This window comes from Dendrobates tinctorius, unplaced genomic scaffold (genome assembly GCF_039654945.1).
Source record: "Dendrobates tinctorius isolate UK_male_01 unplaced genomic scaffold, ASM3965494v1 ptg000046l, whole genome shotgun sequence".
Classification (NCBI taxonomy): domain Eukaryota; kingdom Metazoa; phylum Chordata; class Amphibia; order Anura; family Dendrobatidae; genus Dendrobates; species Dendrobates tinctorius.
This window is the reverse complement of record NW_027361714.1, coordinates 36929541-36952971: the sequence shown is the minus strand read 5'-3', so window position 1 is coordinate 36952971 and position 23431 is coordinate 36929541.

Sequence of the window (23431 nt, the reverse complement as noted above, 5' to 3'; positions counted from 1 at the left end):
CACCACTAGATGACCAGCGTGAACGTGTTCCGTGATGCAACAGCCACTATACCTTTTAGCAAGAGTGTTTATGATGGCCATAAATAAAATATTTACACAGTAGGTTGATGTGTACCCCCAGGGGGAAATGTTTATCAGCCCATACACTTAGTATATCGGCATTACGAGTATAGGAGACCTGCTCCTGTAAACTGGGAAAATAGTTTTAGTAGGCCATCCTCCACGTCTCTTCTGACACCACCACTAGATCAACAGGGTAATCATGGTCCGTGATGCAACAGCCAGCCACTATAGTTTTTTGCAAGGGTGTTTATGATGGCCATAAAAACAATATTTACACAGTAGGTTGATGTGTACCCCCAGGGGGAAAAGTTTTTCAGCCTATACACTTAGTGTATGAGCATTACCAGTATAAAAGACCTGCTCCTTTAAACTGGGAAATGATTTTTCGGAGACCATCCTCCACATATCTTGCTTAGGAGATTGGAGTGTGTGCAAATTTTGGGCAGACCTTGTATTCACTTTATGGGCAAACTTTAGGTGACTTCAAAAAATCAGAATAATGGGAAATTTAGCTTCATGTGGCCATCCAGTGCAAATGTTCAAAGGCTTATTGTGGTGCATGTAACTTTGGTGCAGGGCAGGCCTTACATTCAATGCATAAGCAAACAGTATGGGAGTACCAAATGAATAATGGGAACTTGGTTTTACTGTGGCCATCAAGTACGTGTGTTCAAAGGCTGCGTGTAACTTTGGTGCAGGGCAGGCCTTGCATTCAATGCATAATCAAACATTATGGGAGTACCAAATGAATACTGGGAACTTTGGCATGTGGCCATCCAGTACCTCGGTTCAAAGGCTTATTGGGGTGCATGTTACTTTGGTGCAGGACAGGTCTTGAATTCAATGCATAAGCAAACAGTATGGGAGTACCAAATGAATACTTGGAAATTTGGTTGCATGTGGTCATCCATGACGTCTGTTTAATGGGTTGTTGGGGTGCGTCCAAATTTTGGGCAGCCCTGCAACTTACTGCATATGCAATAGCAGCATAAGGGACCCATTGCTTAACCCCTTTACCACCAAGGGTGGTTTGCACGTTAACTTCCGGGGCAATTTTTAAAATTCTTACCACTGTCCCTTTATGAGGTAAAAACTCAGGAACGCTTCAACAGATCTAGGCGATTCTTAGACTGTTTTCTTGAGACATATTGTACTTCATGTTAGTGGCAAAATTTCATTCATATAACTTGCGTTTATTTGTGAAAAAAATGGAAATTTGGCGAAAAATTTGAAAATTTTGCAATTTTCCAACTTTTAATTTTTATGCTCTTAAATCACAGAGATATGGCACTCAAAAAACTTAATAAGTAACATTTTCCACATGTTTACTTTACATCAGCACATTTTGGGAACAAAAATTTTTTTCGTTAGGAAGTTATAAGGGTTAAAAGTTGACCAGCGATTTCTCATTTTTACAACACCATTTTAATTTTAGGGACCACATCACATTTGAAGTCACTTGAGGGGTCTATATGATAGAAAATACCCAAAAGTGTCACCATTCTAAAAACTGCACCCCTCAAAACCAGATTCAAGAAGTTTATTAACCCTTCAGGTGCTTCACAGGAATTTTTTGAATGTTTAAAAAAAAATGAACATTTAACTTTTTTTCACAAAAAAAATTACTTTAGGTTCATTTTTTTTATTTTACCAAGGGTAACAGGAGAAATTAGGCTGGAAAAGTTATTGTGCAATTTGTCCTGAGTAAGCTGATACCTGATATGTAGGGGGGAACCACTGTTTGGACGTATGTCATATGCTAAAAGACGCTTTTTATTTTAAAAATAGTTTATGCATCACTACATTTTGAGAGCTAAAATTTTTCCATATTTTGACCCACCGAGTCATATGAGGTCTTATTTTTTGTGGGATGAGTTGATGTTTTTATTGGGACCATTTTCGCGCACGTGACTTTTTTTTATCGCTTTTTATTCCGATTTTTGGGATGCAGAATGAACAAAAACCAGCATTTCATGAATTTCTTTTGGGGGGTGCGTTTACACCATTCCCCGTCTGGTAAAATTGATAAAGCAATTTTATTCTTCGGGTCAGTACGATTACAACAATACCTAATTTATGTTGTTTTTTTACATTTTGGCGCTTTTATGCAATGAAAGCAATTTTATATAAAAAATAATTATTTTTGCATCGCTTTATTCTGCGAGCTATAACTTTTTTATTTTTTCGCTGATGACGCTGTCCAGCAGGTCATTTTTTGTGGGACAAGATGATGTTTTCAGCGGTACCATGTTTATTCATATCCTTATTTTGATCGCACTTTTTGTTCAGCGGTATGATGATAAAGCATTATTTTTTGCTTCGTTTTTTATTTTTATTTTTTAAGGGGTTCAATAAAGGGGTTAACTAGTGGGACAGCTTTATAGGGCGGGTCAGTACGGACGCGGCGATACCAAATATGTGTACTTTTATTGTTTTTTTTATTTTAAAAAAATGAATGTATTAGGGTATATATTTTTTTTTAATTTATTTAGCGATCTTTTATAAATTATTTTTACACTTTTTTTTTAACTTTATTACATTGTCCCAGGGGGACATCACTGTCATGTGACAGATCGCTGATCTGCCACATCACAGATCGCTGTGACAGATCAGCGATCTGACACAGGCAGCTCTGGAGCCTTCCTCATGCCTGCGCTTTGCAGGCACTGAGGAAGCCAGCTCACTGCATGCCCCCAAAGGTCCCCGACGCCATATTGGATCCGGGACCTGCAGGGAAGGAGGCCCCCGCAGCAGTGCTGCACATCGCGCTGCTACGGGGGTCTCAGGGAAGCACGGAGGGAGCCCCCTCCCTGCGCGCTTCTCTCCTATGCCCCCCGTACACCGTGATCATGTTTGATCGTGATGTGCCAGGGGTTAACGTGCCAGGGGTGATCCGTGACTGCCCCTGACACATAGTGGCGGGTGTCAGCTGTGATAAGAAGCTGACACCCGGCCGCAATCAGCGGCGCTCCTCACGGGGGGCGCCCCTGATCGCTATGACGTACTATTACGTCCTTGGGACTTAGTTCCCGGGTCACATGGATGGAGTAGTACGTCTAATGTAGGAAAGGGGTTAATAATGGTAACAACAAAGCATAGCCAGCTGATGGCTCTCTTAGAATAGTGATGTGTCACACACCACATGGCAAAATAAGGTTGGAAACTGTTAAAATGACATTTCCCAGTGAATGCATTTGTCTTGGTTGAAAGCAATGGTAAAGTTGAAGAATGCATCAAAAACACTATGTGTGAGCATAGCCCAAGTGATGGAGGAAGATTTTTGTTTTGAGTTATTTATTTTGCCTTATATAAAAGTCATTACCCTGGATGGATGTTCCTTAACATATTTCCTAGGAAAAAACATTTTGGTTTCGTTTTTGCATGTTTTATTGTGTGCCTGTAAAAATGGCGTAAGACAACATTAATCATAACTGTGACCTGGGAGTCAGAAATTCTTCTAGGGGTCTTCACCATGATGTTCTCATGTCATTTGAGCACTGTTTCCATCATTTTCAAATGTTTTTAGACTGTAAAAGGACCCCTGGGGGGTCGCGGTAAAAATACTTGGTTTTCCCATAGACATACTTTGGGCTCGTGGCTCAAGTCAAGCATTCCAATTTCAAGCAACGAGTACCAGAGAATTTTAGTGCTCGCTCATCATTACCTGGAACCAATGCAGATCACCTGTTTACGAGATACAATACAAAAAAGTATAACAAGGTATAACATAAAAGCTATAAATTGCAGTGCTAATACCAGTGACAGTAATAAATTGTTCCAATCTCACCCAATCCAGAAGACAGCTTGTTTTAATTTATGGTTGGAGCCACTTGAGGTTCCACATAAGCACAGAGGTCCAAATGACTCTTGTTCTGCCTGTCGTGCGTTGTGTGGTACTTCTGCCCTCTTAAGGGCAGTACTCAACTGTAGTTCTGCACCTTATGTCCACAAAAAGAAACCCTCCCAATGTGTTTCAGCCTCACTGCCAAGGCGCCTTCAGATGTGTTTATATGTTAGTGGCAAAAGGGGTATCAAACAGAACTAGAAAAACTTGTGTTAGATAATCATTCAAACACATGAACCACATAGAGATCAGACATAGGTGGAGATTAGCCAATATATATATATATAGAGAGAGAGAGAGAGAGAGATGAGCGACTTTGCCTTTTTTCTGGTCGAGTCGGGTTTCATGAAACCCGACTTTCGCAAAAGTCGGGTCGAACGAAATCGCCCGATTATCGTGAAAAGTCGAAGGCCGACTGAAACACGAAACCCAATGCAAGTCAATGGGGAAGCAAAGTCGGCAGTGAGTGGAGGCCAGGAAACACACCTACAGTGCTCTTTTGAATGCCAAAAGCATCAATTCTGATTACTGAAGCTTTTCAACCTTAATTTACTTCATAATACTAGTTACGCACTGAAAAATGGGGGTTATTTGGCTAAATTTGTGGGGGGGGGGAGGGCTGGCTCCAGGTTTTCATGTGCCCTGGGCCAAAGAGCGCCCCTTTAACACATACCACAACTCATGATGCTCCGATACCGCAGAGAAATAGCGGCATAGTACAATGAAAAATACTTCACTTTTTACATCTCATGACTGATATCCATTTTTAATAGCTCCAAAAACAGGGTATATTACTCCATACAGTATTATGGCCACCGCACAGTGCGCTATATAGAGTACTGAGGCCCATATATTTCTCCATACAGAATCATTGGTCCCATATAATGTTTGAAACAGTATATGATGAGCTCCACATAATGCTACAGTATATGTTGGTCCCCATGGATGAAGCTCCACTGTTTTATGGGTCCAAATAATGCTCCATACATAATGGGCCCCTTTTCTAATGCTCTAGTGTATAATGTGCCCTGTAAATGCTGCTCCAGTGTCTGATGTCCACCTTTTGAATGCTCCAGTGTATGGTGGGCCCCATATATCATTCTCCAGAGTATAGTGCTCCCCAAAAATTGCTGTCCCAACATTGAAAACAATTAAATAAGTCTCCTCGCTAGGGAATCCCTGTACTAGTCTGGACTCCTCGTCGTCCCCATCTTCCATCTTACTGCACTTGGCTGTTTAGGCAGACGTGATGTCATTGCGCTCTCTGATCAGACTATCACTGTCAGGAAACGTGGAAAACATCACGGTGGTGGAGCAGGGAGAGGTAAGTATTTCAATTTTGTAAGTGCTGTGATCCTGAGCAAGCTGGGGGGGCCCACTCGTTGGCGACGGCAGCGACCCTCCCACCGGCAGAGACACTTTTGCGTACTATTTTGGGGCCCTGTGCCAGTGCCGTCGCCCATGAGTATGCCCCCCCACCAGCTCAAGGAACCTGCACTTTCATCTGCACCTTCCTCTTTGTCACCGTGTAAGGTGGTATAGTATGCGGGAAGGGGAACCTGAGTTTCCTCTGGGTCAGATTCTGGCTGTGTAGAGTGTGAGGGGAATGTAGTGGTCTGGGTCAATGTACCTGCAGAATCATCTAGCAGTGGCTGGGCATCAGTGCACTTGTGGCGTCCCCAGGAGTACAGTTGCCACAGTGGCATTACCTTCCTCCTAGGGAGTGTGATGTCATGCTTGGGAGCAACGAAGGATCTCTCTAGCAGTTAAACCAACACACAACACATTTCCCACTCCACGCCAGCAGGGAGACCTCTGAACATGACTGCTGAGGAGCTGCTCTCTGTGGTCGGGAGGAGGTAAGTTAGGCCATTCTGTGCAGGGAAGGGGAAGTGTGTGGACGTGAGAAGGGGAGCTGGAGGATGAGCAGAGTTAAGGCTCACTCCTAGCTGGAACGCAAGGTCCGGATTCCAGTCTTCGAGTTTGTAGGGACACTGACGTTCCTGCAGCAGAATCCGGAGGAAGTAGCAGCTGTAAATGCTCTGTACCCAATTGAGGCTCGGAGGCCCCAGCATCGACATGTGTGAGCCAGAAGGAAAAGGCTACGGCTGCCAGCCATACGAGAAAGTTCCAAAAGAGAGTCAACAAGGGGAACTTCATTGAACTCAGCACTGCGAGTACCTCAGATAAGCGCTAGAACGGAGGCCACACTACCTATCTGCAGAGAGAGAAATCCAAATTGGCTTCCAGGCTGACCAACTCCTTCGCCATCTGTACACTGGGTCCTGGACAGCACCTACCAAGTACAGGTAAAGGAACTGCACGACTGTGTCTGTCATCTTTCTCCTGCGCCTGGCGCACGGCTCAGCTACATCCTGCACTGCACACCATCTCCCATCTCTTTCATCTGCCCTGAGACTTCGGCCCGGGTCTTCTACATCTTAGCTGCACCACAGCATCTGTCCCACAGAAGCGACACTGCAGAGCTGGTCAATCTAATCAGAAACCAGAGGTGGCGTCAAGTATCATTCAGCTATAAACGTAATTCACCCCTTTGCATGGACGCCCAGGGCCACAGAACGGGTCACCACCACCGTGACACATCCCTGTGAGACACCGACCCGTACCGATTAACCTCAGTGCCCTGGCTGGCCACCCACACTCCATGTCAGATTCATCTTGGACTGGGGAATTCACGATTTGACTTGATAACCCAGGCATGGTATGATAGAAAGAGCTACATGGACTAATGTGAAGTGTGGCCTGCTGCCTAATTCAGTTTGGGTGGGGGTGCAGGACACAAGGAAAGGGGTTCTTCCTGACCAGGAGCCAGCACTTGACCACTCAATGCTTGCATTTTTTGAAACTTCAGAAGATGCGGGCATATTTGATGGAGTCTGTTTCGTCAATGTAAGCCAAAACCAGTTCCTCATGCTCCGCCTTTAAAAGCGGTTAACCTACTCCCAGAAAAGGTATCATTCCAGGTGTTCTGGAGCCAGACCATGATGCAGGCTCAACACCTCCTGCCTTAGCTGCTATTGTGTTTTTGCCACTACCATCAGATGCACCACCACCATCAGCACCAGCTGGCCCCCCCGCGCCCACGTCTGCGGCCTCTTCCACCAAACTTCAAAATTTTGCACAAAATAGACACAAAATAACATCAGATATATGGCACTGTATCAGAAATGTACAGCTCTATTCAGTCAAAGGATAATTGTCAATCTCCATATATATTCCATCAGTCACACAGAGACGCTCACAGGCTCAGTATGGATTAGAAAAGAATATAAAAAGTAGACAAAGTGTACAGTATCATCAGATAGCAGGTAAATATAGCATAGTTTAAACATTAACAATGTACGTCTATATATCAGGAGTAGTGTTGAGCCACCACGCTAGTGTTTTGGTTCATCACACAGGAGGCAAGTTCGTCGAATGTTCGTCGAACCCCATTGAAAACAATTGCAGGCAAACACATACAAACACATAGAAAACAATTACAAAACACCTTAAAAGTTGTCCCAAAGCAGAGAAAATGCTCAGAAGACAAAAATTACATATGGAAAAGGGCAACTACATTTAGAAAAGAGGTGGAGGAGTAAAAGGAGGAGGTGGAGGAGACACAGATATAGGCTTGTCATTCCCTTATGAAGTCAAGAAAGGCTGGAATAAAAATGTAAAATACCAACCAAAAAAAAAACTTCTGAAATCGAACACGATCATATACCGTCGGACTTCCCACCAATAAATTATGAACTGGCGATCGGGCGGCGTTATTCCCACGAACCAAACAGCGTCCATGAAGGCAAAGTGTTTGCTTTCCGGGGGCAGTATGATTGCAAAGCTGAACCTTAAAGGAATGTCCAAAAGGGCAATACCAGGAGTGGAGCCTGCGGCTTAATTGGACTCCACCTGGGAAACCACAACCATGCCACCTCAAGAAAAGATGCACATATTGAAAGCTTTGTCGATTGTGTGTGTGGTGTGGTATGTCCGTTTGTAGTTGTGCTAGCAATTTGTCAGCTTTATTCCGTTAACGAACGAGACTCCGGCATGCCCCCACGGTACGCGTCAAGCTTACTAGAGGGATACGCGAGGCTCTGTCACTATCATGGCCTATCATGGCGTTACGTGTCCGGGGCTGCATGCGCGCTATACTGAAAGGACCAGCTTTTGTCGCTTACAGGTGCAGATAACCAGCAGAACACCGTTAGTGATGGGGATCTGTGATTCCAATTATTCCCCGCGAACAATGATTTCCCAGTAAGTGATGGTCAACCGCAATTCCTGAATTAGGCCTAACCGGCATTCCTGAAAAAATGCAAAAAATTAAGTGTCCAAACCACAGTGGCTGTAGCTTGCTTAACAGCTCGGCAGCCGTTCTCAGGTCTAGTATGGATTTGACAAGATTCTAGAAAGTTGATAAAGGGTACAGTTTCACCGGGTAACACGTATGTATGTAGCATAGTTTACACATTAAAAACCTGTCTATATATCAGGAGGCAGGCTCAGATGGTCTCAGGCCCAGTATGGATTAGACGGGATTGGACAAAGGTGGGAAAGGGTACCGTATCACTGGATAACAGGTATGTATAGCATAGTTTACACATTAAAAACCTATGTCTATATAACAGCAGGCAGGCTCAGACAGTCTCAGGCCCTGTATGGATTAGACGTGATTGGACAAAAGTGAGAAAGGGTACCGTATCACTGGATAACAGGTATGTATAGCATAGTTTACACATTAAAAACCTATGTCTATATTACAGGAGGCAGGCTCAGACGGTCTCAGGCCCAGTATGGATTAGACGGGATTGGACAAAGGTGAGAAAGGGTACCTAATCACAGGATAACAGGTATGTATACCATAGTTTACACATTAAAAACGTAGGTCTATATATCAGGAGGCAGGCTCAGACGGTCTCAGGCCCAGTTTGGATTAGACGTGATTGGACAAAGGTGAGAAAGGGTAACGTATCACCGGATTACAGGTATGTATAACATAGTTTACACATTAAAAACCTATAGATCAGGAGGCAGGCTCAGACGGTCTCAGGCTCAGTAAGGATTTCACCAGCTTGAACAAAGTTGAGAAAGGGTACATTATCACTGGATAGCAGGTATATATAGCATAGTTTAAATATTTAAAATCTCCATGTTCTCAGTATGGATTAGACAACAATCTAAAAAGTAGAAAAAAGGAAATGTATTTGAAGCGTACACCAGTATACACTTTTGGTGGTATTTTTAAATCATCATACATGTATATATTTCTGTCTCAGTAATACAGTCCAGACTCTCCGCAATGGGAAATGAGATGCATACAATTACTGACATAAATTCTAGTGATTGCAGAAATTTAGGAATTCCTGTTCGCGGGATAAACTTCCGTCACAATTCTCAGAGGCGATGCAGACCCTCAATTAATTAGTGTGTGGAGACAGTGAAAACCTTTCTTTGTGAAGAAAGTGTTGCTGTATCACAGTACCGTTGATCCCATCGCCATTACTCATATCCATATAATTTTGATCACAGGGAGAGATGTAAACATGGTGCTCACTGCCTATAATGCTCTGTCACGTAACTTTGGAGTGCAAAAGACAGAAGCCACAGGCTGTAGGCGATTCATTTGGATTGGCATGAGAGGGCACATTTAAAAATGTGCGCTGGAATGTCACACGTCTGTGGGTAGGAAAACTGTGAAAGCTGATGAGAAACCACCATTGCATCTCTGTCATGATCCAGTGTTGGATCTGGCGGTATTAAAATCACTGGGTGAACTTTTTTTACTTTGGAAAGTTCCAAGGTGTCTTGACTGTCCCCGGTGGTGGTTTTGATATTGCACTTTAGGTTTTTGTGCACTTAATCATGTATCTGGTGTGACACCCTATAAAGGTGTGCTAGGGGGGTGCAATCACTGTTGGTGATAGTTGTTCATTTGCAACCAACCTTGGTGGTGGAAGGAGCTGGAGAGATTGCTCAGCTCAGTCTGAGTCCTGGTGTGGATGGAGTCACAGAAGGGAGTTCTTTGCAGCGCTGACTGAACTTGGTGGCAGCTATTCAGGAGGAAGGCTGCAGTCGGTTGCTGGACTCTGTGCTGGAGCATTTTCACAGAGAGAGCTAAGTTTTCTATTTTCCCTGTTTGTGACTTTCCTTATGTGTGATCTAGTGCAGTGGTGGGATTAGTTTCCGCACCGGCCAATGCCCTAGCGAGGGACTAGGTTCAGGGCGAGTCAGGGCATAAGGTTCGCGTGCGGCGACAGGTGAGGAGCCTGTATAGGGAACGTAAGGAGTGTAGGGACGCTGCCTCAGGGGAGCTCAGGAGGTCTCCACGTCCCTATTTCCTATTACAGGGCCCACCACTGTAATTGTTCCTGTGTTTCCCCTTATTATTTAAATTTGCCAGCTGGAGGCGGGGTATCCAGTTTTACGTGTACTTTTTAAATTCGCCAGCTGGAGGCGGTGTGTCAGGCTGCACGTCCCGGTATTATTTAAATTCGCCCCGCTGGAGGCGCTGTATCCAGGGTCACGTGTGTCATAAATTCGCCCTGCTGGAGGCGCTGTGTCCAGTCACACGTTGACCATTACAATCTCATGGTGAGTCGACGTCCATAAGAAAAGGAAACCATTGATCATCTGAAGCAAGATCCCGGCCAGCGGGACAGGGCATAGCTACGTCTTAACCATCATCTTCTATTAGTTCACAAAATTTGTAGTGGCGGTCCCAGTGAAGGATTTGACATCCCAGACTACACAGCGTAGGAGCAGGGAGAGGTAAACATTGCAAATGCTGGGGCCCTGCCCAAGCAAGGGGGGCCCACTCGTGGGCGTTGGTACTGGCACTGGGCCCCTCATAGTACGGCGGTGTGTCTGATGGTGGGTGTGCACCTCCATCATCAGAGACACTTGATTGCACTATGAGGGACCCTGTGCCAGTGCCCACACCCAAGAGTCGGCCTACCCACCTGTCCAGGGCAACGGCACTCGCACGGTTGTGTGCGATAGGTGGTGACCCCAGCCATGGGGGGAGGAGGCAGCCCAGTTAGGGAGGTTTAGAAAATGGCATATGTTGATGTGGGACATTCACCTGCTGCTAAAGGCAAAATTGGTCAAGTCCCAGGAAGAGGCGGACCAAAGAAAGCCATTTTTCTGTCACCCTATGTGTCATCAGGGTAAGGTGTGACAAAATCCTTGGAAACCCATGCATGGTTCATTTTAATGAAGGTTAGATCATCCACATTTTGGGTCGACAGACGGGTCCTTTTTTCTGTCAGGATTGATCCAGCATCACTGAAGACTTTCCTATAGCACACTTGCAGCTGGGCAAGCGAGCTCCTTTAAGGCATATTGTGCCAATTCAGGCCAGGTGTCCAGTTTAGCTGCCCAATAGTCAAATGGGAATGACCTGTAAGGGAGAACATCGATATGGGAGGAAAAGTAGTTTGTAACCATAGTTGACAAGTGCTGTCTCCTGTCACTTTCAATTGATGCAGTATTACCAGTCATGTGAGGGCGGGGTACTTGAACAATCAGTCCACAACATGGTCATGAAATCCCTGTCTCCAACGCCACTTCTGATGTGTGCACCACCAACACCTCTTCCAAGTTGCCCCCCCGGCCCCTACGGCTCGTGTGACAACCATCACCGCTGCTGTGTGCTGGGAATGCCTCAACTAACCGGTTTACCAGAGTTGCTTGTTTGTTAGCCAATATTAGGTCAAGGTTTTCCTGTGGCATGATGTTTTGGAATTTGCCTTTATTGCGTGGATCCAGGATGCTGGCCAACCAGTAGTCATCATCGTTCATCATTTTGGCAATGCGGGGGTCCCTTTTTAGGATCTGCAAGGCATAATCTGACATGTGGGCCAATGTTCCCGGTGTCAATGATGCACTGCGAGTGCTGGGTGGAGGAGCACTTTCAGGCAAATCCACATCCCTCCTGTCACGCACAAACCCAGTACCAGACCTTGCCACGCCAACATTTTCTCTTGCCCCACGAGAAGCATCCTCCTCCCCTAAATAATCATCCCCATCATCATCATCCTCCTCCTCTTCTTCCTCCACCTCGTCCATGACAGTTCCCTGAACAGACAATGGCTGACTGTCATCAAGGCTTCCCTCCTCCTCTTCCTCATCATCCTCGGCTGCAGACGCCTGCTCCTTGATGTGCGTCAAAGTTTGCATGAGCAGATGCATAAGTGGGATGCTCATGCTTAGGATGGCGTCGTCTGCGCTTACCAGCCGTGTGCATTCCTCAAAACATTGAAGGACTTTACAGAGGTCTTTCAGCTTTGACCACTGCACACTTGTCAACTCCATGTCTGCCCTCAAAGTGCCTGCACGTGTATCCTCCCACAAATGCATTACGGCCTGCCTCTGTTCACACAGCCGCTCAACCATGTGCAGGGTGGAGTTCCACCTTGTTGCAACGTCGATAATTAGGCGGTGCTTGGGAAGGTGGAGCAATCGCTGCAGCTTCTGCAAAAGACTGGAGTGTACCGGCGACCGACGGATGTACGAGAACCTTATGGAGCAGGCCTGTTAACTCCGGATAATTAGTGAGGAAGCACTGCACCACCAGGTTCAAGGTGTGAGCCAAGCAAGGTATGTGTCTGAGTTTTGAAAGGGCTATGGCTGCCACAAAATTCCGGCCGTTATCATTAACTACCTTGCCTGCCTCAAGATGTAGACTGCCCAGCCATGACTGAGTTTGTCGCTGAAAGTAGTCGGCCAGTACCTCCGCCGTTTGTCTGTCGCTCAAACACATCATCGGCAACACAGCCTGCTGACGCTTTCCACTAGCTGATCGATAGTGGGACGCATCCTGTGCACCACTGTCAGCTGTGGATGCAGTGCTCGTGCGACTGCGCTCTGTGGGCGAGCTTTTGCTTCTGGAGGAGGAGGGTCAAACGCCTACAGCCAACTGTTTCCTATACCATGGGCTAGGCAGCACCGTGCCATCACAGCTGTCCCCTGTGGACCCTGCATCCACCACATTAACCCAGTGCACAGTGATGGACACGTAACGGCCCTGGCCATGCCCACTGGACCATGCATCAGTTGTGAGGTGCACCTTTCCACTCACTGATTGCTTGAGTGCATGGACAATACGGTCTTTCACATGAAGGTGGAGGGCTGGGATGGCTTTGCAAGAAAAGAAGTGGCGACTGGGTAGGTCATAGCATGGTACTGCGTAGGCCATGAGTTCACGGAAAGCTGCGCTTTCAACCAACCGATAGGGCATCATCTCTAACAAGATTAGTTTGGCAATGTGGGAGTTCAAACCCAGTGTACGCGGATGAGAGGATGAGTACTTTCTTGTCCTACTCATAGTCTCTGGTAGGGTGAGCTGGACTTGAGAGCTGCATATGGTGGAAGCAGCGGTGGACAGGGCGGACTGAGAGAGGGTTGATGATGGTGATGGAGTTGGTGTTCTTTCTGATGGCCTAGATTCAGTCTTTTGCTGCAATAACAGTGTGATTCCCTGACTGATTTGCCCTTGCGATGACAGCTCAACATTTGCTGCTGGTGGTGTAATAACCGGTGGACTTACAGTGCGGGAAACAATGTAGCGTTGCTGACTACCTTCTTTGGGAGCAGTAGCACATGTGGTACGTGAGTTTTGGTAGACAGTCCACGCTTGCAAGTGCATGGTGGTTAAATGTCTTAGCATGCAACTGGTACTCAAATTTCTCAGATTTTTCCCTCGGCTAAAGGTCTTTGCGCACTTCTTACAGATAACCTTTGCCTGATCATTAGGAATTTGTTCAAAAAAGTGCCACACTGCACTCTTTCTACTTTGGAAGACATTTTGAGGCCTGGCACGCTGTGCTATTTTGACCGTCTGGCCAAGCTGTCCTGCAACTCTTTTGGTTTTTGTAACCCGTTTTTGGACTGCTCTGGGCCTGACAGATAACAGCTGTTGCGATGTCGATGCCTGCTGCGGATGCTTCTCCTCCTCTTCTGAGCTATTGGCAGTGGCACCCTCTACCCCCAATGGATGCCAATCTGGGGCAACAACTGGGTCATCCATCACCTCCTCTTCAATGTCATGTGCACCTCCCTCTGTGTCACCGTGTATGGTGGTATAGTATGCGGGAAGGGGCACCTGAGTTTCATCTGGGTCAGATTCTGGCTCAGTACACTGCGAGGACAATGTAGTGCTCTGAGTGAATGTACCAGCAGAATCATCCATCAGCGGCTGTGCATCAGTACACTCCATGTCAGATTCATCTTTGCCTGGGTAATTCACGATTTGACTTGATAACCCAAGCATGGTATGTGAAAACAGCTCCATGGAGTAATCTGTAGTGTGGCCTGCCGCATCCTTCAATTTTGGCTTGGGTGAAGGACACAAGGAAAGGTGTGGTTCATGAACATGAGCCTCCAATGATGACTCAATGCTTTTATTTTTTAAAACTTCAGAAAAGGAGGCGATAGAGCTGGAGGCTGAGTCAGCAATGTAAGCCAAAACTTGTTCTTGAAGCTGCGGCTTTAAAAGCGGTTTACCTACTCCCAGAAAAGGGAGCCTTCGAGGCCTTGTGGAGCCAGACGATGACACAGGCTCAACACCTCCTGCATTAGGTGCTATTTTGCTTTTGCCACTACCAGCAGATCCACCACCAACACCATCATTACCAGCTGCCAACCCCCGCCCACTTCCACGGACTCTTCCACCACACTTCCTCATTTTTGGGGAAAATGTACCCAAAAAACCACCAACTATATGGAACTGTAAAACAAGGTACAAGGTGTATATAGCAGTGGGGAGAATTGGAATCTGTGTAGACTTCAGGACACAGTTGTATTCTGTCAGGCCCTGTTTATTTTACACCGCAATGTGACATGCAGATTCTGGATGTTGTAGGAAAGGTGGATAGAGGACTGTGGAGAATTGGAATCTCTCTACACTTCAGGACACAGTTGGATTCTGTCAGGCCCTGTGTCTATAACACCGCAATGTGACCGGCAGAAATTGCCTAGTGTATGACAAACTACAAGGTGTATATAGAATTGGGCAGAATTGGAATCTCCCTAGAGTGTAGGTCTGTAAGAACGGACAAACTCCTCGGCTTTTCCTTACAGAGTCACACACTTAGATTCAATTTGGCCATGATAACAGCCGTTACACGGTACTGAGAGAGGAGCGTCCACGTACACCGCTGTACGGTGTATGTAAAATTGTCAAGCTCCGTGTTTTTGCATACGGACTGACACATGCTGTCTCTCTCTAGTTTTGAATGTAATCAAACAGCAAATATACTAAACTGTTTGAAAAACGGACAAAACTATAAGGTGTAGGTCTGTAAGAACGGACAAACTCCTCGACTTTTCCTTACAGAGTCACATACGTAGATAGCTTAAATTTGGCCGTGATAACAGCCATTACACGGTAATGAGAGAGGAGCTTGCATGTACACTGCTGTACGGTGTATGTAAAATTGTCAAGCTACGTGTTTTTGTATGCGGACTGACACACGCTGTCTCTCTCTAGTTTTGAATGTAATAAAACAGCAAATATAATAAACTGTTTGAAAAATGGACAAAACTATAAGGTGTAGGTCTGTAAGAACGGACAAACTCCTCGACTTATCCTTACAGAGTCACACACATAGATAGCTTCAATTTGGCCGTGATAACAGCCGTTACACGGTACTGTGTGAGGAGCGTACTACACCGCTGTGCGATGTGTGAAAAAATGAACGCTCACTACCTCACCAGGACAAAACAATACAATTTGGATTGCTTTTAAAAAAGCAGTTTGAACACCAGTGTGCACACAGCAATGCAGCTAGCCTTAAAAGGCAGGCTGTTGTGGGTTCATTTTCCCCTTCACCATTGAGGTCTGATGAACTCACTCTTCTGGTGAAGGAAGGTAGTGAGGCTGATTACCAAGCACCTGAGCAGAATGATGATGACTGGGTGACTGGAATTGCTGACTGGATATAAGGCAGCCGATGCCCTTCTGCCTTGTGGGTGATTTCTCTGAGGGATTCTAGGAGACCAGTCTGATTCCTGCTCCTCAAAAGCTAAGTTTTCTGCTCTGCTTTTTGCATTTGTGTTTTGGTTTTGTTTTGCCTTGTATTTCTGGATTTCTGCCATTCCCTGCTGGGGTGAGCTGAATTCCTTTTTGCTCTGTCTTCAGAAAATACCTGAGTACTGATATAGTCTTTTTGAAGCCTAGCGTCTTCAGGGCTTTTTTCCCTATCAGTCTGTTGGCTCATGTTTTGATAGGGTTTTGGCGGATTGCAGACAGCAGCTTTTCTATCCTGTCCTATTTAGTTAGCTTGGGCCCCATCATTTGCTCAGCCTATCTTTCTATCTGTGTGAGTGTTTTTTCATCTTGCTTCACCGTCATTATATGTTGGGGGCTGCCTATTGCTTTGGGGTCTGCTCTGGGGCAGTTTAGATTTCCCTTTCTGTCTTTAGGCTATTTAGTTCTCTGGTTGTGATCGAGGGGTCTAGGGCACCGTAGGAACCCCCCATGGCTACTGCTAGTTGTTGTTGCTAGGTTCAGGGGTCTGCAATCCGATAGCTGCCAACTTCTCTGGCTTTCTGGACTTAGCTAGTATTTCTGTTTTTGCCTCCTACGGTGACTCATTCATAACAGCAGGCTAATCACCACCAGCGCTGCTGCACAAAAGCAAAAATCTTCACCTTTCACTGCACAGTAACTACAGTGAAAAGCGCTAGCAGCAGAAGCAGTTTTTTTTTTTCTTTTTGCCTTCCTAACGCTCTCCCTACAGAATCAGCAGCTGCAGCAGCTCTCCCTATTCTGAGATCAGCATGAGTAACATGGCGGCCGGTGTCCCTGCCCTTTTATACCCCCTGTGACGCCACACAAAGCAAGCCAATCACTTGCATGCCCTTCTCCAAGATGGTGGTGACCGCTGCCTATGTCATCACGTTGCCCACAGTGTCCGTTCTTCCTGATTGGCTGAAAAAGGGCGCTAAAGCATCTTTTGAAACGCGACTTTGGCGCAAAAGTCGCCAACCTCGTGGCCGACCTCACGCTAAGGTCGGTTTTCGCTTCATGAAACCCGACTTTAGCGAAAGTAGGCGACTTTTGAATTTTTTCTCTCTCTCTCTCTCTCTCTATATATATATATATATATATATATAACCTCATGAAGATAGTAAAGGACTAAGAGTAATTGCTTATATACATGAATGTAATGTGTAGGTCACATTCATAATGACCAAAATAAGGTCATGGCGGTACAAGAAGGTAAATTACCTGAAATGGAGGTAGTAAGAGTCTGATAACAGAGGGCCTGCCTGCCACCCCTACATACGTTTTGGATGAATGCTCCTTATCAGACTCTGACTACCTCCAATTCAGGTAATTTACCTTCTTGTACCGCCATGACCTTATTTTGGTCATTATGAATGTGACCTACACATTACATTCATGTATATAGGCAATTACTCTTAATCTTTTACTATCTTCATGAGGTTTTGTGTATATATATATATATATATATATATATATATATAGGCTAATGTCCACCTATGTCTGACCTATATGTGGACCTAGCCTGCCCTTGTTTGTGAGGGTTTACTAATACTCATGTGTCTTACTGCCATTTTTCATCTGTCCTCCATATTCTAATACAGTAAAGTTTTGTATATTTTTCTATATCATTTGTGTCAATTGTTCTTTGTTGGGTTTCTTCCCCTCTCCCCTCTAAATTGTAACTCTCGCAGATTACTGTCCGAGGTAAACCATAGGCATACAGAGTTGATGTTTAGGGTATCTACACAAAAAGACAGGTCTTCCTTTGACCTCTTCCAAAGTATAAATATACTGCTCAAAAAATAAAGGGAACACTATTCCATTTGCAACAGGTTGTTTGTGTTCCCTTTATTTTTTGAGCAGTATATATAATTGATATATCTAATCCATAACTCGCTGTTACTCGTGCACATGTCCATCTTTTCAATGAACACCTTATTTTTCTCCCACCAGCCTAGGAACACACTTGCATAGTTAGGAGCACAGGGGTTCCCAATCACAGTGTCTATGAACTGGTGGCAGACTTATTAACAAATAAAAAGACATTGTTAGTGAGCTTATACTCCAGAAGGTCTAGGATAAGCCTGTGTGCCCAACATTACAAGCCCCTAGATGTAAAAAAAAATAGTCAATTGCCTTAATTAATACCCATGTCATGGGGAATGAAGGAGTACAACGTCTCCACATTAATGCTAGCCAGCCATGTTAGCTTGTCCACCGAAAAACTTCCATAGCAGGTTCACTATTTCACTGGTTTAGGAGGGAAGAGCTGTGAGAAATGGTCACAAGAACTTATCAAAGTACAGTTTAATGTTCTGTCCAAGGCTCCCAATACTAGACACAATGGGCCTTCTTCTAACTGGATTGACCCTTTGTGGATCTTAGATAACGCAAACAATCTTGCTACTGTCATGATCCAGTTGGATTATGACAGATTTTGCACAAGTAACCTTTTTTTTCCTTTAAGCTGTTTGCTTAAAGTTAGTTTTGCCCCCGGTGGCCATTAGGGTCATTACACTGTGGTTGTTTCAGTTCTAGTTTTGCCCCCCGGTGGCCGTTAGGGTCACTACACTCTGGTTACTTTAGTTTAGCTGCCCCCCGGTGGCCGCTAGTGTTATTGCACGTGCTAACGAGCAGGTGTGATTCTCTGGCTCCTACCTATAAAGGAGTTGCAGGTGGTCTCACTCACTGTTGGTGATATTGCTCATTTCCAACCAAGTCTGGTGATGGAAGGAACTACAGAGAGGAGTTCCTTGCAGCTCAGGGGAGCGCTGGTGTAATAGCTTGAGGCGGAAGCTGAATTCAGGTGTCGAGCTTCAGGGGTGAAGCTGAACTTTGGTGTCATACTCTGTTGCTGGGAGCAATAGCAACAGAGCAACGCTAAGTGGTGTTTTTCCATGTTTGTGGCTTTCCTTGTGTGTGTATCAGTGCAGTGGTGGGCTTAGTTTCTGCACTGTCCAGTTCACTAGAAAGGGATAGGTGCAGGGTGAGCTAGGGATTTGAGGTATCCAGCTCGTCGCCAAGTGTGGAACCTGCCTAGGGATCGTCAGGAGTGCAGGGACACTGACTCAGGGGAGTGCAGGCGGTCTCCAAGTCCCTGTTCCCTATTGCAGGGCCCTCCATTGTAATGGTTTCCACGGTGTTTCCCTTAACTCTGTTTAAATTTGCCCTGCTGGAGGCGGTGTATCCAGGTTCACGGGTGTTATAGAAATTCGCCCTGCTGGAGACGGTGTATCCAGTCACACATGACATTACAGCTACCATTAGGTGTATTGGAAGGACAAATGCGAGTCAACCTTGCTGATAACGTTATTCTGTTTTGTCTCAGTGAGTAATGAGGCTAATTTATCACACAAGGTGGGACGTGGATTAATTGGCAAGAAAGTATATACTCCCATATCTCCTAGAAGTGCCTGGCACATATCCTTATATAATATTGTGCACCCATGATAACATTGTCTTCCCTCCCTTATTTGATGGTTTAATTACAATGGTCAGGTCCATTATCAGTTTCTCAACTGACCATATTTGAGCCCTAGAAAGGTTGGGTCTATATACCTTCGGGTTTACCTTCAACAATTCAGAACTGACCATATTCACAATATGATAAGTCTCCAGTTGCCAGGGGCATCTTATTGCCGTATTTTTGAGATTCAAAAAAGTTATATTTTAACAATAGAATCTCTTCATGCTATTTACTTATATCTATTGAGGACCATATACAAAGTGGTCAGCCAAGGAAACTTATTGCAGCAAACTAAATTGGAAGATGTCCAGGAGTGCCATATTCTCAGAATTGGAAACAAAGAGGGGGAACCAGCTACACTCACCTACTGTTTGAAGAAGTCTGCTCACCAATGGTCTTTATAGAAGAATTTTGCCCCAAACCATACTTTTGACATGGAACAAGGCAAATTGACTCAACTATGCACAACAAAGTATTAACTGGCTTGCAAGAAATGGCAGCAGATGATCTGGACTGCAAAATATTTAGCTGTAACAGAAGGTAGTTTGCTCACTACATGGTGGACAGCATAGTCACATAGTCCTGCAGTGCGCAGGCGTCGGGAGAGGTCTGGCGCTGGTGCACTGCAGAATTCTGCTCTGCCCTCAACAGGGAAAAGCAATGCACCTGCACCAGAGCCACGACAGGAAGGAAGAGGAGGACGTCATCGCATGAAGAAGGGAAGCACCGGATGGGACGGCGACACCCATCGGACCGGACCGCCCCCTCGGTGAGTATAATATAACGTGTTTTTCTTTTCTTTCAGGTTACATCGGAGGCTTATCTACAGCATTACAGAATGCTGTAGATAAGCACCCGATGTCTATGCCGACAGCTAATAGGGCAAAAAAAGGGTGACAGATTCCCTTTAAAATGTTATGTACTCTGTCTTTCTGTCTGTGTCTTTCTTCTCTTTCATGACAAGAGATCTATATTTTTTTGTTAAACTGAGACATGTAGAAATGTACAGAACATGCTCAATTATTTATTCCACTCATTTATTATGGATTTCAGGGTAAAATCACTTTAACAGTTACCACACCTCATTCTTTGCTAGGTCATCAGAATTCTATGCTACACAAATAAAACATGAGTGTTTCCCTAATTCCTACACCGCCCAATGGAAAGTGTTTCCCTATGCAGCAGAACAGATGGAATTATCGAACATAGGAATTCCCAGTCTGCTATGTTTAATTGATGTCAAAGAACATACGCCAACACATCAGTCTGAAAGCATTTTTAACCAGGCCTCTTGAGTTAATTACAGGTAAGAATCAGCCAAAAAATATATATAAAATCAATAAAAAATAAAGAAATATTTTACTGAAACATATAAAATATCACACTATCCAATATAAGGACTTTGTAGTTTCTACTGTTTCAATGTCATGCAAGTTCAATGGGCTACAAATTGAATAAGTACTCGTACAACTGAATTACACATGGGCAACATGTTTTTATGGAAAATATGGAAATCTCTCCACCCCATAAGGTAACACCCAGTTTTCTATATTTTAGTTTAAATTCCTTCAATGAGTTTTTAGTGAGTTTCTGACGCAGCATATTTTCACAGCACAAGTGCAGCGCCTTCCAGTTCCAGCAAAGTAGATGTAACTGACAGAAATCTCATGTCCACTGTGCTGTTCGACAGCCGCAACACATGCATGGTTGCTTGTTTGTTAAGCAATTCTTGCATGCATTGTGGCTGTCGAACAGGAGAGAGACATGAAGGCGGGGGACTAGAACGTATTTTTCGAGCATGCACAAGACACTTGGTTAGCACACGAGCAACTTATCCAAGCACAGACCCATCTTTAGGATAGGCTATCAATGTCTGATCTTTTGTGATCCAACACTTGGCACCCCTTGGTGCCAGCAGCATCTGCTGCTGGTCAGAAATAATCGCAGAGCTGCTTCTAAGAGTGACCACGACCGGGTACTGCACTTTTGTAATGAAACTTAATGATAGGGATGTGATAGGTACTTTGTAATCTTGTTGGGTAGCAGTATTTATATAAGATGGTCGATCCTTAAGACAGTTGAGAAAAATCTACCAAACAGACAAACTTTTTTTATAGCATTTTATTTAGGCTTTGTGCTCACGTACGCAGAAAATTTCTGCTTCAGAAACGGACTCCTTCCCAGGAAACGCGTGCTTTTTCCGTGTGTTTTGTGCGCGATTTCCGCTCGTTTTTTGCTCCAAAAACGAGCATTTTTTTACGCACGTCTTCTGCGGTTTGACCCCGAAAAACTGTTCAAAAATGCTTAAGAAATGCTAACGTGGGCACACAGCCTTATGGTTTTTTCTAATTCAAGGATCAATATAGAACTTAAATTATATAAAAAACATCTCTTCACATTTTCATACAGGCTGATAAAGTGAATAACAATCACAGCAGTAATAAAAGGTAATGCTAAGAGATGGAATATCTACAATTAATGGATCAGATCAGGTGATGTGCAGTCACATAAGGATACAAAAATGGGAGTCTGACCTTGGTACAGTGATATGTTTTCAAAGTTCTGATTCTTGATGCTGGAGAGAAGTTGGGTTCCGAGCTGATTATATATAGATATTACAATTACAGTTGAGCGAAACGGGTCGAAAAATTTCAAAAGTCACCGACTTTTGGCAAAGTCGGGTTTCATGAAACGAAACCCGACCCTAGGATGAGGTCGGCCACGAGGTCGGCGACTTACGCGCCAAAGTCGTGTTTCAAAAGTTTGTTTTGCGCTGTTTTTCAGCCAATCAGGATCCACGGACACTGTGGGCAACGTGATGACATAGGCAGGGGTCACCACCATCTTTCAGAAGGGCATGCAAGTGATTGGCTTGCTTTGGTGGGCGTCACAGGGGTTATAAAAGGGCGTGCACGCCGACCGCCATCTTACTTCTGCCGATCTTAGCATAGGGAGAGGTTGCTGCTGCTGATTCTTTAGGGAGAGCGTTAGGCAGGGAAGAAGAAAAAAAAACTGCTTCTGCTGCTAGCGATTTTGCCTGTACAACACACCAGTCACTGTGTGTGCAGTGCAAGGGGAGGCTATATTGTGGTGGATCAGCGGTGTTGGTTGTTAGGCTGCCTTCTAAGGCTTCCTGACAGCTGCATTGCTGTTTACCCACTGCTCTGCAAACTGCTTTTTTAAAAGCAATCCCAATTTTTTTTTTTGTCCTGCTGAGGTACTGAGCGAGCATTTTTCCACACCATACAGCGGTGTACGCTCCTCACACAGTACCGTGTAACGGCTGTTATCACAGCCACAGTGAAGCTATCTGTGTGTCACTCTGTGAGAATAAGTCGAGGACATGTTCCGTTCTTACAGACCTGCACCTACTAGTTTTGTCTAGCTTTCAAACAGTTAAATATATTTGCTGTTTGATCACATTCAAAACTATAGAGAGACAGCGTGTGTCAGTCCGTATACTTAAAAAACACGGAGCTTGACAATTTTACGTACACCGGACAGCCGTGTACGTGCACGCTCCTCTCAGTACCGTGTAACGGCTGTTATCACGGCCACAGTGAAGCTATCTGTGTGTCACTCTGTGAGAATAAGTCGAGGACATGTTCCGTTCTTACAGACCTGCACCTACTAGTTTTGTCTAGCTTTCAAACAGTTAAATATATTTGCTGTTTGATCACATTCAAAACTATAGAGGGACAGCGTGTGTCAGTCCGTATACTTAAAAAACACGGAGCTTGACAATTTTATGTACACCGGACAGCCGTGTACGTGCACGCTCCTCTCAGTACCGTGTAACGGCTGTTATCACGGCCACAGTGAAGCTATCTGTGTGTCACTGTGGAAGGATAAGTGGAGGACTTGTTCCGTTCTTACAGACCTACACTCTAGGGAGATTCCTATTCTGCCCAATTCTACATACACCTTGTAGTTTGTGATACACTAGCCAATTTCTGCCTGTGACATAGCGCTCTGATATTCAGTGAGCCTCACACAATCCAAAAGTGTCCAGTGTCCATTAGTGTGTGCAGAAATTCAA